The 14,118-nt window shown below is 36.4% G+C and overlaps 1 protein-coding gene across 1 annotated transcript in view; it reads left to right on the forward strand.

Annotated features, from left to right (window-relative positions):
- luzp1 (leucine zipper protein 1) overlaps positions 1–14,118 on the forward strand; it is a 45,914-nt gene that overhangs the window by 19,138 nt on the left and 12,658 nt on the right. The window lies entirely within an intron of this gene.

Consider the following 14,118-nt stretch of genomic DNA (forward strand, 5'->3'; position numbering starts at 1 on the left):
ATACATGTTCTCAGAGAGAGGAATGTACAGGCTAACATGTTGCAGGTCCTCTGTCTCTTCTCTCTCTTTCTCTGGTTCTCTCTTAAAATATAAAGCAGCATGGACTTAGCAGACCTTCCACTCGCTCTCCCTCTTTTCAGTCTGATAGATTGGTGGTTTAGACCCTTGTGACCAGGCGTTTGTATTGTGAATAGTCTGAGGGGCTTTTGGCACTGCTGATGCTCCTAAAAGAGGGATGTTGTTGATTTTGGCTTGTGTTAAGTGAGGTTTGCTGTCTCTGACTCATAAACACATCTTCATGGTCTGACCATCTGGATGACAATGCATCTCATTTTCAACATTCCTCTTTCTCTGTTACGCACTCATTCTTTATCATTCTCCTTCTCTCCCCCATACACACTCATCATTTTCTTTTCCTTTTTAAGACTATATTCTCAATCCATTTAAAGTAGCTAGTTCATTCATTTCTTTCATGCCTGACGTCACTGTGGCTAAATCAAAGTCTGTCTTGTCTATCCGATTAAAAGTGCTCTATGTCCTCTTCCCTGTCATTAGTTGCTTCCTGATATTTATAACCGAAAAAATGAATACCTGTGTTCAGTTGGTTGAATTCCATACCGCATTATGTCATTTATAACTGTGGAAACCCGCCGTTAATCTTTCTGAATATCCGCTTGTATTGCGCAAAAGCGTATAATTATCTTTTGCGATACATGTCTTTTAAAATTTCAATACATTACTAATGTCTTAATTAGAGAGGAGGCAATTGACCCTTCGCAGGGAGTTTGATTGACAGGCGATCTGACCAATCATAATCCGCCATCCGCCAAATCCGCTATTTTTGGCCGACAAAGCAGTCAGGAGAGTTAGTAGATTAACGTTGGAGGATTTGAACTTGAAAAACGGAGTGTACTGATGTCTTTCCGCGGGCAAAGTCCCCATGAAATCAAAATTGACCCTATTTACTTTGTTAGCGCATATTATTTAGCCTGACTACGTCAGACTTCTTACTTCCGCTCAATTTCATTTCGCTTCTGTACTCAGTCTGAGACAGCGTAATAGCTTTCCGTTTTCCTCCTGCCTGAAAACAGCCGGCCAATCAACGAACAGAGGGCGGGCTGAGAGCCGTGACGTAGACACTGATTGTACCGTGGATGCGTAGATTTACTTCACATAATCTGCAAAAGTCGTTCACAGCCATGTTCACTCCGGTATTTCGCTCGATGGTTTTGTTTTCGCATCATACATGTGTTTACAGTGGAAGTTAGATGCGGCTGAGCATGCGCATAACACACGCCATAACCAAACGTTATGTGATTGGCTTACGGGTAACCAATGTTTTTAAACTTCAGACAAGCGCCCCCCGCCAGAGAGAAAACACTTCTCTATTATGCCATTCCAGACTCTGTCTACGAAGCAAAGCGAAGTAGCAGAGTTTGGTATTACCAGGCTACATATTACTAGTCTTGTGGTGAACAATTAATCCGTGCAAGTAAATATAAATTTTTTTTTTTTTTACCATGGTAATCTTTAATCAAAATCTGAAAAGTTACTTCCGGTCTGGAATGGCGTCTTTTTCTGATGACGTAGGTTTGACGGCTTGGTTTGAAAACGCTTAACCACTCCCCTCAAACCGTTAGTCTGCTATGAGCAGAGATTGAGAGGAGGAGCGCTGAAGTAAAACCCTGCCCTCTGTTCAATATTCTGTTTCACTTGGAAATACGTCATAACACTGGAGAAAAGTCGTTTGCAACTTCCTGTTCACGGGGACTTTAAAACCAAATTCCTTCTTATGTACATTCATGTTTATTTGATGCTAAAAATGAACTAGAAGGAAGAGATGATCGGTGCACAAGCAGATTTAACTGAGGCTCTACAGTGATCTGTCAGACACATTAAAGAGCCACAAAACGGTATTTATTGTTTAAATTTCTTTTAAAAATGACCAAATTTGAAAGGTGAGACTTTGTTTCATATCAAAAGTAACCTGGTCTGTCCTGTCTGTCAGTGTGTTGTCAGTGTCCTCTCTGCTTGCGATGTATTTTTCACTGTGTGAGAACATGGTGTGTGGCGTGAGAGCGGCGTGGCTTGTCGGACATAGCAACAGTAGCTAAAGGGGGCGGGTCTTTGCGAACGGTCAATTAGCCTATGTGTTATTCAAAGAAGGAAAAATGGAAGCTTAAAATCTAAATTTATTAAAATGGAATGAATTTTAAGGATTTTCTATTGCTTATTAAAGAGAGAGAGTTCAACCAAAAATGAGAATTATGTCATTATTTAATCAGCCTGTTCCAAACATGTATGACTTATCTTTTATGGTGAACACAAATGGAGATTTTTTTTTGTTTTGTTTCTATTATGACCATTCTTTTCCAAATAATGGTTGTGAATGAGGAGTAAGGAGGTCTTCTGAAGTCATACAATAGCTTTGGATGATGAACAGACCGAAATGTAAATTTTTAGTTGGATAAACTTCCCTTCCATTGAGCTGAACTTTAAAACTCAATCAGTCTGATCCTTAAGTCATTGAGAATTGGTTTTGAATGGTTTATGATTCTGAAAAACTTTATCAGCTGATTCATTGAAAATATCTGACTCAAAAGAACGATTTATTCACCATTCGGGCATTGCCACTTCTCTCAAGAAATTAAATGAAACCGCCAAAGAGAGTTAGGGCAAATGGCAAGATATTCAAGTCAAGATAAGTCTTAATAAAGACTTCATGTTTTGTCTCAAGATGCACACAAGTAATGTGTTTTTCTAAGGCACTTTTAAAAAAAGCTACTTAAATGTCCTAATTGAACTAAGGCTTAATCTAAGCCCTGTCTATGAAACCAGGCCTAAGAATAATTTTTTTTGCACGATTCTTACAAAATTTTTGTCGTATTTTGTACAGACATACTCGCTCTTTCTCATCATGTCAAACACTAATCATATGACAAATAGAGCAGTCATCAGTCTTCCATAAACTGTGCAATCAGTCAGTTAACGATTATTATTTCAGTTTCTACCCGCGGCCCCAAAAGCTGTCAGTCTGTCAGCCGTGCTGCCTGGAACTATGTCAACATGACTCTGACCTGACTCATTCCCACCCATAATAGGATATAGACACGACCTCCTGCTGCAGCATCAGTGCCTTTTGCAGAACAAAGTCTTTGTCCTACAAAGCACACACACATCGACAAACAGAATCAGGAATTCTTTAGCAGAGTGAGGCTGCCCAATTCCTGATGGATATCAGAATTCCCAGACAGTTTCCAAATGTCCAGTAACGTCACAGGATGATGAGGCAATTGTCTTCCCAAGAATTCCGTTCACTTGTGTGTGGGAAGTGTTACCAGTTGTGGTATTGCGAAACTTTTTTTTTTTTGTGCTTGTTTTTACTGTATTCCACATATTCCTGTTCCTGAATAGAAGCTGTAGTAATGTATATGCGTGTGCTTTTCAGTGTGTAAGTGTGTGTCCACCCAATTATTGAGGGTAGTTCGGAGAGGGCTGCACAAACATACCACACATTCAAGCGATTCTTTTTTTTCTTCTCGTTTGCTTTCCGTCTGTTTTCTACCCCAAAGTCAAGACCGAAAATGGTGCCAAAGGTCAAGCATATTAAATGCCCACCCACTTTGATATATTCATCCCTTTTTTTCTTTTGTTGTTCTTTCTCTGGAGAATGCAGTGTAAATGATGCTGTTTTATCATTTTGGGCTTCTGGTATTGTGTTTGTAGGTCATGCCAACCAGATGGATTTAGAGGGAAAAGGCTCTTTTTTTCGGGCCTTATAAGGACATGATGCAGGCAAATCTCACATTTAGCCTAACATTTGCACTTGGCATCTCTCTTTCTTGCTCGTTTGATCCATTCCCCCTCTGCAGCCAGGCGCTTTACATGGATTATATAAGCCTGACACTTGTGCAAAAACTATTTCCGAATTTATTTGGATAAAAAATAAATAATTAAAACATGTGGCAAGTTCTTAGAGATGTACTCTTGGTATTCAGGTTCGTTTCATATGCTTTTGAAAAACATCTCTCCCTACCCCTTAAATACATGTTCACATCTTAATTGTTAGGCAATATTTTTAAAAGTGTCATGATTTTTTTTTATATATATAAATGCATTTTTTTTTAAATGGGGGGGCACAGCACATGAGATATTTAAATCTTGCTTTACCATAAAAAGCTCTAATTATCTGATATTTATGAGACTTATAGATGCCAGTTAGTTGATCAAATTACTTTGATTTGGTGGACAAAGGTTTTTCAAATGTTAATATTTTAAACAAAAACCTCTTCACTGGTTATTTTTTTCAAAGAAATAGTATGTATAAAAATTCTATAAATAACACATAAAAAAAATTCGAAACTACTTAAGAATTTTTTCACCCAGAATTTTTTTTATTTTTTTTAATGAGGCTTTTTTCCCCTTCATTATGATATCAGGACAGTTGTATTACCCCCAAATTTTTTACTTTATGCCCATTCGCCAAAAATGAGTGTCATGTCACTGACCCAAGCTTTTGTTTTGTTTTTCTTCACATTCATCGGTCTTCTGTAATTGCTCATCCAGTTGTGAAAGCGGCCTGTCATTTGAAATCACATTCAGGTTAATTCCTTGGGAGGTGGCTGGGAGTGTTTTGCATGCTGCACAGAGTGTGTGTGTGTGTGTGTGTGTGTGTGTAATAACACATAGAGAACATGTTCTTCAGGTCGGACTCAGGCGTTTTATTTAACATTCCTGCCTGTCATAAAATACGAACATAAATACAAAGCATTCAGCTGCCAGTCTACAGTGCCAGGAGACAACAAAAAAATGGATTCCAAAGATGTTACAAGGTTTTTCTTTTCTTCTCTTTAATCACACATTTACTCACTCATCCCTCCCCCCTCAATTCTCTTGCACTCTTCCTTTCCCTCTCCTTCGCTCTCTCTCACGCACACACACTGTCTTTCGTGCCATCTTTTGAACCTTGTACTTCTTTGGGCGTCCCGAATTCCACGTGTTTAATTCGGGCATTCCTTCCCTTTGCTCGCAGACAAAACAACAACAACAAAGAGCGAAAATTCTCTGGACCGTGAGCTCCCCCCTTCTAATCACTCTCAGGAAATGGGCTCCTGTACAGCATGAGAGAAAGAGGGCAAAACAAGCTTTGGATATATCGTGTGGTGCTTCTGAGTTCATGGTTGTTTGTGCTCTGGTAGGTTTCGTGAGCTTTACCTTTGCTTTAAAGTTTCTGTTAATGTGTCTTAGTGTAGTTAGTTTGTGTAGATTTCAAAACTGGATTCAGAATGTGATTAGTAGTAGTTGTTCTTGATAGGTTGGTTTTTGTTCCAATCAGCTCTCTTGTTGTTGGCGCACTAAGCTGTGTTTGCTCATATCTGCACGTCCATAATCTGATTTTAGGCTTCTAGTTCCTATCCAGATGGACACATTGGTCAACAGTTATGATACTCTTTGGCTAATTTATTTTTGCAATGCTCCCTGGAATACTCTATTCTGATTGGTCAGTTATAGCATTCTTTGTCAAATATTGTTGTATAGTGATGAGCAGAAATACCATTGAGTCAAATGGTGTCACTCAAAGTCACTCAGACAAGTGTCAAAAGGTCTTTAAATAATGAGAAATTAAGTTTTTATGTACTGTACTTGATCTTTACTTGATGATGATGATGATGATGATGATGATGATGATGATGGTGTAGTTTTCTCGTGCTTGCTTATAGGTCTATAATCTTATTAGGATCTGTATTCCTGCTAAGAGTGAGAGAGGTATGGAAACGAAATTAAAATATTATGTATCAAGAGGGAGAAAGAACTACAACAAAGCAGCACTGAGTGTCTGTGGTCTGAGTGTGTATATGTGTGTATTCCTCTGGCAGACCTCTGTTTACTTTGGCCAGCATCTTACAAAGAGTTTACTCATCTATGAGGGAGAGCAAAACTACCAAACATGCACGTACATGGCTATCTAAATGAGAACTTACCATATATTTTGTCATTTATAAAAAGCTAATGATAAATGCATTATAAAATATAATACAATATATTACAAAAATATAATATTTCTAAATTATATATTGAATATAGATAAACACTAGCCTAGAAATCTAGACGCACCCTAGTGGCAGCAAAATGTATTTTGCAGCCAAGGTAGTCTAGCAACTCCGTTGACTTTCGGAGCTGTAAAAACCTAAATTGGGTCAGGCCAATCACATCGTGTATAGAGTAGGCGGGGCGGGCTTAACATAATGATGACAGAGTTGCGACGGTTCCCTGCTACTTGAAAACAAAAAATGGCGACTGCTTCTGGCGAAACAGTCTTTCGAATCGGCTTTGGCCGCGACTCTGGAGGACTTGGAGTTAAGTTTTTCTTTGAGAAAAGAGCAAAGAATGGCACTTAAGTCATTCTTAAAAAAGGAAGATGTGTTCATAGTTTTGCCGGCCAGATTCAAAAGTTGAATCTATCAACTAACGTAAGCTCTGCTGTTGGGAAAACGCTCTGGTTGGTTGAAGCGCTGTCCTATTGGGTGCAGAGGGAATTTGAAAGACAGCCGTTTATCCCGCCCCTCGGATTGAGCAGTGTCTATGGTGAGTTGCCAGACCTAACATCTTGATGTAGGTCTGGCTTGCCAGGCTAGATAAACACACTACCGGTCATCAATGTAGGGTCTGTTTTTATTTAGCAAAAACTTGAAGTGGCTGGAATCATAAGTGGCTGAAAAAACATCTATAATGTGATTTCTTTATCAAATAAACGCTGTTATTTTTTTGAACTTTAAATTCATCAAAGAATCCTGAAAAAAAAATGTATCACAATTTCTACAAAAATCTTAAGCAGCACAACTGTTTTTAATATTGATAAGTATAAGAAATGTTTCTTATTTACAGCATTTTAGAATGATTTCTGAAGGATCATGGACACTGGAGTAATGATGCTGAAAATTCAGCTTTGCCATCACAGGAATACAATAGATTTTTTTTTTTTTAAATCGTAATAATATTTCACAATATTTCAGGGTTGTTTTTTTCCCATCAAATAAATACAGCCCTTCATGACCATAAGAGACATCTCTCAAAAACATTACAGACTCAGATATTTCAGAATAAGGTTCTGGAAAGTTGTCCCCAGTGTATTGCTAAGTAAATTCACACTCATGAACTGATTTCTTCTTGTTTTACATACTGAATGTATTACTTGTCTTGTAATTAAAGTTATGGGCATTAAAGTCAGAGTAAATGTGTGTTTCACAGCAGGTTGTGATGGCTGACGATAGTAAAGTGATTCACTGATTTTTGCATCAGAAATTAAAAATGTGTGTTGTAAGAATAAAAGAGAGTGAGACACACCAAAGCTTGAACTGAATAGGGAAGGAACAGTGGCGCCGGGTTTAAAGGAAGTCACTCACAAAGGGTTCAGATGGACTCTGAGACCGTATACACACTAACAAACCATTTCCTCCTCAAAACTCTCACACATTGTGAATATGTTAACTGATTTTACACTATGAACTTTTGGTTATCTGGATGTCAAAGAATGAGAATGACATACATTCCAGGAATGCATCCTTTCAGAGTGTGTCAGTAAAGAGGAGTCAGTTATTAGAGCTGTAACAAACAAGAAACACATCACCGCCATCATCAGCAGTCTCTAGAAATCTCTCTGTGGACAATAACCTTGATCTTTGACTCGGGAATACTGAACTGTCTCAGGATTGTTTTGTTTTGCATTGTTGGCATAACATGTTCTTGCACCTTATTCAAAGTTATCTCGTACTTTCCATGTGCTTGCATGCGTGGCATTAAACTATTATGCCATATTTTGTGGCACTTTTGTTGCTAGGTTTTCTTTGGTCTGTACTCTGTACTTTGTCCAGGTGGTTTTCCATGATATTTGAGGCAGTGTAAACTGTCAGAAGGTATTTTAGTCATAAATGTTAGTGGATCTCGTGGATTATACCTTACAACGCAGATGAGATCTAGGTCTTTTCCAACTGTAATAGTTAGGTAGTTCTTCTTTAGTATTTCCTGCTGTGCTGTAATCCCAAAGCAGCAAAAGCAGGTCACCTAAACTGAGCAGATGCTTGATTTCTGTGTCATCCAGATTGAGACTGTGAAGTGGTCATGAATTCACGTTGAATATAGACAACTGTTTCAAAGTTTGAGGATTGTTTTTTAAGATTTTGAAAGTTTTATGCTTGCTAAGGCTTCATTTATTTAAAAACAGAAACATTGTGAAATATTATTATAGATGTTTTCTATTTTTAATATATTTTAAAATATGATTTATTCCAGAGATGGCAATACTGAATTTTCAGCAGCCATTACTCCAGTCTTTAGTGTCACATGATGATCCTTCAGAAATCATTCTAATGTGCTGATTTGCTGCTCAATTATTATCAATATTGAAAACGGTTCCGTGCTAAAATATATTTGTGGAAAAACAAAGTGTGTTCAAAAGATCAGCTGTCACTTTTTGCTCAATTTTGTGTGTATGTGCTAATTTTTTTTTTTTATATATATATATAATTTTTTTTTTTTATCTTAGACAAACTTTTGAACAGCAGTGTACGGTCTCTTAAAATTTGTTCGATTTGTTTGTGACTTTTATGATAATATCAGCTGGGAGAATTCCTGTCCTTAACAGTCCCGCTTCATCACAGCCTCACCTTTAAATCTTACGTCATTGTTACACTTGTTTGCTAAGCACAAAGAAATCCTCACATTTCTATTTCATTGAATGATTTGTTCATCACTGTACCGTCACTTTCACTCATTCAAGTAGTTTGGAAAAACAGAAAGTGGTATAAAGCGCGTGTGAAAAAGGCATTATAATAGTGTCATATTACAGTTGTTCAATTTCCAGGTGAGTGATTTATGACAGTGATTTATGACAGTGATTCTCGACAGGTTTTGTTTCATAACCTATATTTTATATTTTATATTTATTGTCATTTATTGTACAGTGAACAAGGGATTGAAATGCCCTTACAATCAGTCATTGATATTCCTTTTTAATTATTTGTTTAAAAATAACTTGTATTCATCATACATATATATATATATATATATATATATATATATATATATATATATATATATATATATATATATATATATATATATATATATATATATATATATATATATATATATATATATATATATATGAATGAGAGAGAGAGAGATTTTTTAATTCCAGAAGTTTTTTATATATAATGTATGAATACGAGTTTTTAAACAAATAACTAATAAGGAATATCAATGATTGATTGTAAGGGCATTTTTGTTCACTGTTGTACAATAAACGCCAATAAATCTCAAATATAAAATCTAGGTTATGAAGCAAAACCTGTTGAGAATCACTGTCATACCTGGAAATTGAACAACTGTAATATGACACTATTATAATGCCTTTTTCACACGCGCTTTATATCACTTTCTGTTTTTCCAAACTACTTGAATGAGTGAAAAAAAAGTGACTGTACAGTGATGATCAAATCATTCAATGAAATAGAAATGTGAGGTCTTCTTTGTGCTTAGCAAACAAGTGTAACAATGACATAAGATTTAAAGAAAGAAAGAGATTTTTATTTTTTAGTTCCAGACGTTTTGTTCATGTTTGATTGGAAACACAACCTTAACCTAATCTTAACTATGCACAAATATATAGTTAGTTGCGTTTAATTATTAGCATTTTTCCTCACTGTCCAGAGTCCTATCAGAACAGGCCCATTTTTAGGTCATGACCTATCAGTTGAGAACCAATAGTTAATGATATAACAGACATTGTTTCATTCAGTTCCTTGCCTTTCCTGTTTGCACTGCCAAAACTAATAATGAGAAACAATTAATCTCTCTCTGATGTCATAATGTTTTTCAAACAGACAGACCTTCTCTTACAGCTGTTATATGGCACTGAAATGTGTTATACAGACTCACACAGAGTTTTGTAGCCCTTTGGATGATTGTAAATGGCAATTATGCAGTTTTCAGTAATGTGTCTGCTGTGTTCAATATGCTGACCCTGAGGACAAATGCTTTGCAGTTTAGCTTCGCATCTTTAAATATACTGACACAGCATGCAGCACTTCAGATACCCAGTGAAATTTTGTATCCCTGCTTTATAGGGACCTAAACTGGTATTCTCAGAAATGCACACATAATCAAAACACAATTGCAAACATACACACAGCGAGCGAGCGAGCCTAGACCTCTCTTGAAATCTCCACAGAAACTCAAATAACAGCATGAATTCTGTTCAAGTACCTGCGTTTATAACAAACATGTGTGGCGGATCTCTCTCTTGCTCTCTCCATTCTTTCCTGTTTGTTAAGTGCGTATATTGGGCTGAAAACATTTCTGGAGTTGTGTTTTGTTTGTGTCTGCTGGGGTCAGTGACCTGCGTGATGGATTTGTCTCTTTACTAAATCAAAATTGACGTGTAAATGTTTGCTTGCTGTAACTCGAGGTATAAACCTCAAAATACCAAGGTAAATAACTACGATTTTTTGAGTGTTTGTTGTTTAACGTATTTGTTGCTGTTGTCTAGGAGATGAAGAAGAGTGTGTATGTGATGTTGTTCCTGCAGATGCAGGGAATCTTGCTGAGAGAAGAGTTGAGAAAGATACAAGAAAGACGAAAAAAGATTATTAAAGAGGAGTAGCGTAACTATTTAACATACTATTCCTGTGCACCATTTATTATGCAGTAATGTCAAAAAGAATAACACTTTCATGCACATGCGGTCACAGCTGTGATGTTGCTAAACCATGAGCTGCTTTGTTTTGCCAATAATTTAGCTAATAATTCAATTTCATTTTCATTTGTCTCAAGCCTGGTTTCCATTACAGATTTGTGCAAAACTTTTGCAATATTTTCTAAATGGTGATAAAAAACTATTGTGAAATGACGAATGCAAAGCAAACTTCCATTTACAGATGTTATGCAGCTAAAATGTAATTTCCACCATAATTCATTCCAAAAATCATGGCAACGAATGTTGGTAGGTTTATGTATATTGTAGCCACCGCACTAGTCATTATTTTTAATCAAAGGAGACGTAGGCGTGTTATCTAAGCATTAATGGCAAGGTATCTGGGTGTTTCTTCTTCCTTTCTGCTTCTAGGTATTTGTTTCTAGGTGTTGTTTAGAATCCAGTATTCCCGTAATTATTTTGTCCTTTAACTCTGTCTCGTCTTCTGTCCAAACATACCGCTCCATCTTTAAAGAATGATCGACTTTTACGTCAACGGGTGACCTGTAAATGCGAATATGTTTCCATTGCAGTTTTGAAGTGTAATGGAAATGCAGCTTCATTTAGACTTGAATTTCCTCATTACAGTTGCTCATAGTAGTAAAAAAAAAAAAGTTTTTTTTTTTTTTTTTTTTTTGCATTAGCAGAATTTATGAAAAATAAAGACATGTTGTGTTGTACTACAGGGGTCCCCAAAGTATTTATTTGCACACTATTGTTATACATTACCAATGTATGTCTTTTTATAACAAAATGTAAAAACCAAGTGTTCTTTAAAAGAAAGAAAGACAGCACAGCAAAATTTTTCAAGCAAAACTTTTAGTAGCCCTTTGGATTTGAAATGATAAAACAACAGATATATTCTTTAAGATAAAAGATGTTGAACTTTTTGGTTGTCATATTTCAGTAAAACCTTTTAATAATATTAAGTTAATGTGATGAACCACACTTGTGGTTATTCTGACATTCAGAGAAAAACGTCTCAAGTTAGTTCTGAGAAAAGCTCTAGCATCACTTGTTTGGAGATGCCACTTCGTTTAATATGTTATCTAAAGCAATAACATTAAGATATTTTTCAAGTGTGTCTTAAATGTCCAAATACTTTTTGGAGCTGACTGTATATTTATATTCACTAAGTTTATATTTTAAAGGGTTTGTTTGCTTATATTGATTTGTGTTTTTCTTTTGCCTGAGTGTGCTTAAAGGCGTCCTGTTTTCTTTTTTTAATCTTTAACTCTTGTGAAAGTCCAAACAAATCTGTATTCAGCATGTCTTTATTTTAAACACTAGGCTGTTCTTTTCTCACCAGAGTCTTTTTGTAGAACTGCTGTCTGCTCTGCCGTTCAGACGTACAGCCCCACTAAAACATCAGACTTCCTGTCCTTACTTTGCCATTTTTCCAAACGCGGTGAAGAGAGCGAGAAGAAAATGACATGACTGCACAGGAAACAACAAACTGAACATTATAGGCTGGTTTTTGCTTTCATGGAAAAATGTAAAAAATTGCTGCTTCAAGCTTCAGGTTGCCACTATTTTGTGGCTTGTCAGTTTTTGCCAGAACTGCACGAGTTCAGAGAAGGCCAAACACACACTCTCATCATCTCTCTCTCTCCCTCGCTCGCTCTCACTTTTTAATTCAGTGTGCTTTCTTGGCATCACTTTTAACCATACAAATATTGACAAATTATTCAGTCAGTACAGGATCTGGTACAAATGAATGTTCACACATAATACTGATGTGCAGCAACAAAGCAACCGGGAGTCATTCATATTTCTTGTGAATTTAGTCATTTCAGGTGTCTGGTGTTAAAAGTTGAATTAGATGAGCGATGATGTTATGCAATGACTGCATAAAAAGGAAAGACATTGGACCACACGTGATCCGTCTCCTTTCAGATACTTGGCATAATGGAAAGATTCACTATATGTAAATTCTGCACACCTACAGAAACAGACTGCTGCAATTTCTACATACAATTAATTGTTCATTTTTATCTGCAAAAGATTTTATTTCTTGTCGAAATATAATTTTTTTTTTTACAATGATTATTTCTTATTTTTCTCTTGTATTTGTCTCAGTTAGTGACTTTAAACCTCACCTTGCAGTGATCAAATAGTTTTTTATCTGGAAGTCATGTTCGTAAAACGTGAACTCCCTCTGTCTCTCGGGTGGTTGTGATTGGCATATTTTCTGGGGTTGAGGGATTATTAAGGGATGTTTATAAAGAATAAAGAGCTTCAGTCTGGCCTACCAAACTGATGTCAAGTGCAGGGGAAAGTCTTTTTCCCCCTTTCCTCCGGGGGAAGAGAATGTTCGTGAGGCCGACGGATTGCTTAGCGTGGCTTGGACTAATGATATGGTGCATGATTGCATGTGCGGTGCTCTTAAGAAAGAGAGTTTGTGTGAGAGACTAGAAGCTAAGAAGCAAGGGGAAAAAAGTAGTTTTTTTGCTTTCAGGTACTTTACCATGCCATCAGTTTCTGTTATGTTTTTCCGTAAGGATCTGTTTAATTTCTTTCTCACCACTATAGTTGTCTTAAGAGAAATTTGAAGAGTTTACTTTCCTTCGTTCAGATGAAATTGTACTTGTCATGCAAAATGTCTTCTCATGTGTTCTAGCTTGAGCCCCTAAAGACATTGCATGATGAGACAAAATTTTGTGTTCCTAGTTTGACCCTCACTCTCTGGTGCAAGGCAAACTTGAAACCAGAATTCACAACATAGAAAAAATTTAGCCCAGTTATTGATCCTCTATAAAGCTATTTCCATATGATTTTCTTCATGATTGTCTGATTTGGTTAAATTTGGTTTGTTTGGTTGCAAGGGGTAGTTGAGTGTCTTATTACCCACCTTTAGATTTCCAAATATGAAAGGACCTTGTCATTTTTTTGACACGTTTTTAAATTCTTCTACAAATGTTTGCTTGTCCCCACACTCAATTTCACCCTCTCATAGATTCTGTATTTTTGAAAAATGTTCAAAATGTGCATCTTGTCTTTTAGATCCTTAGCTTCTAAGGGTTTCTGTGATAACTGCCTCTCAGTCACACTTTCATTCTCCCCTATCCTGATCTCAGTGTCATTAATTACATAGTTAGAAATGTGGTCATAAGCCAAAGGTAAAGTCATAAACTTATTAGTTAACCATCACTTCAGTGTGAAATCAGTGTGAAAATTGCAAATTATTTGCACCCTAGATGTACGGATTTAACACTTGAGGGGCAGTATGAAATCAGACCATGAGACCTATGTTGTAAATCCATTCTGTGCAAGTTTGTTTGGATGTATCGTTGAATCGTTATCCTTGGTAGATAGACATTATAAATGTGAATGTTAGTTTGCTCTTGTGTGAATCATTGTGTACTTTA

Source organism: Squalius cephalus, assembly GCF_949319135.1.
Source record: "Squalius cephalus genome assembly, chromosome: 20".
NCBI classification, from domain to species: domain Eukaryota; kingdom Metazoa; phylum Chordata; class Actinopteri; order Cypriniformes; family Leuciscidae; genus Squalius; species Squalius cephalus.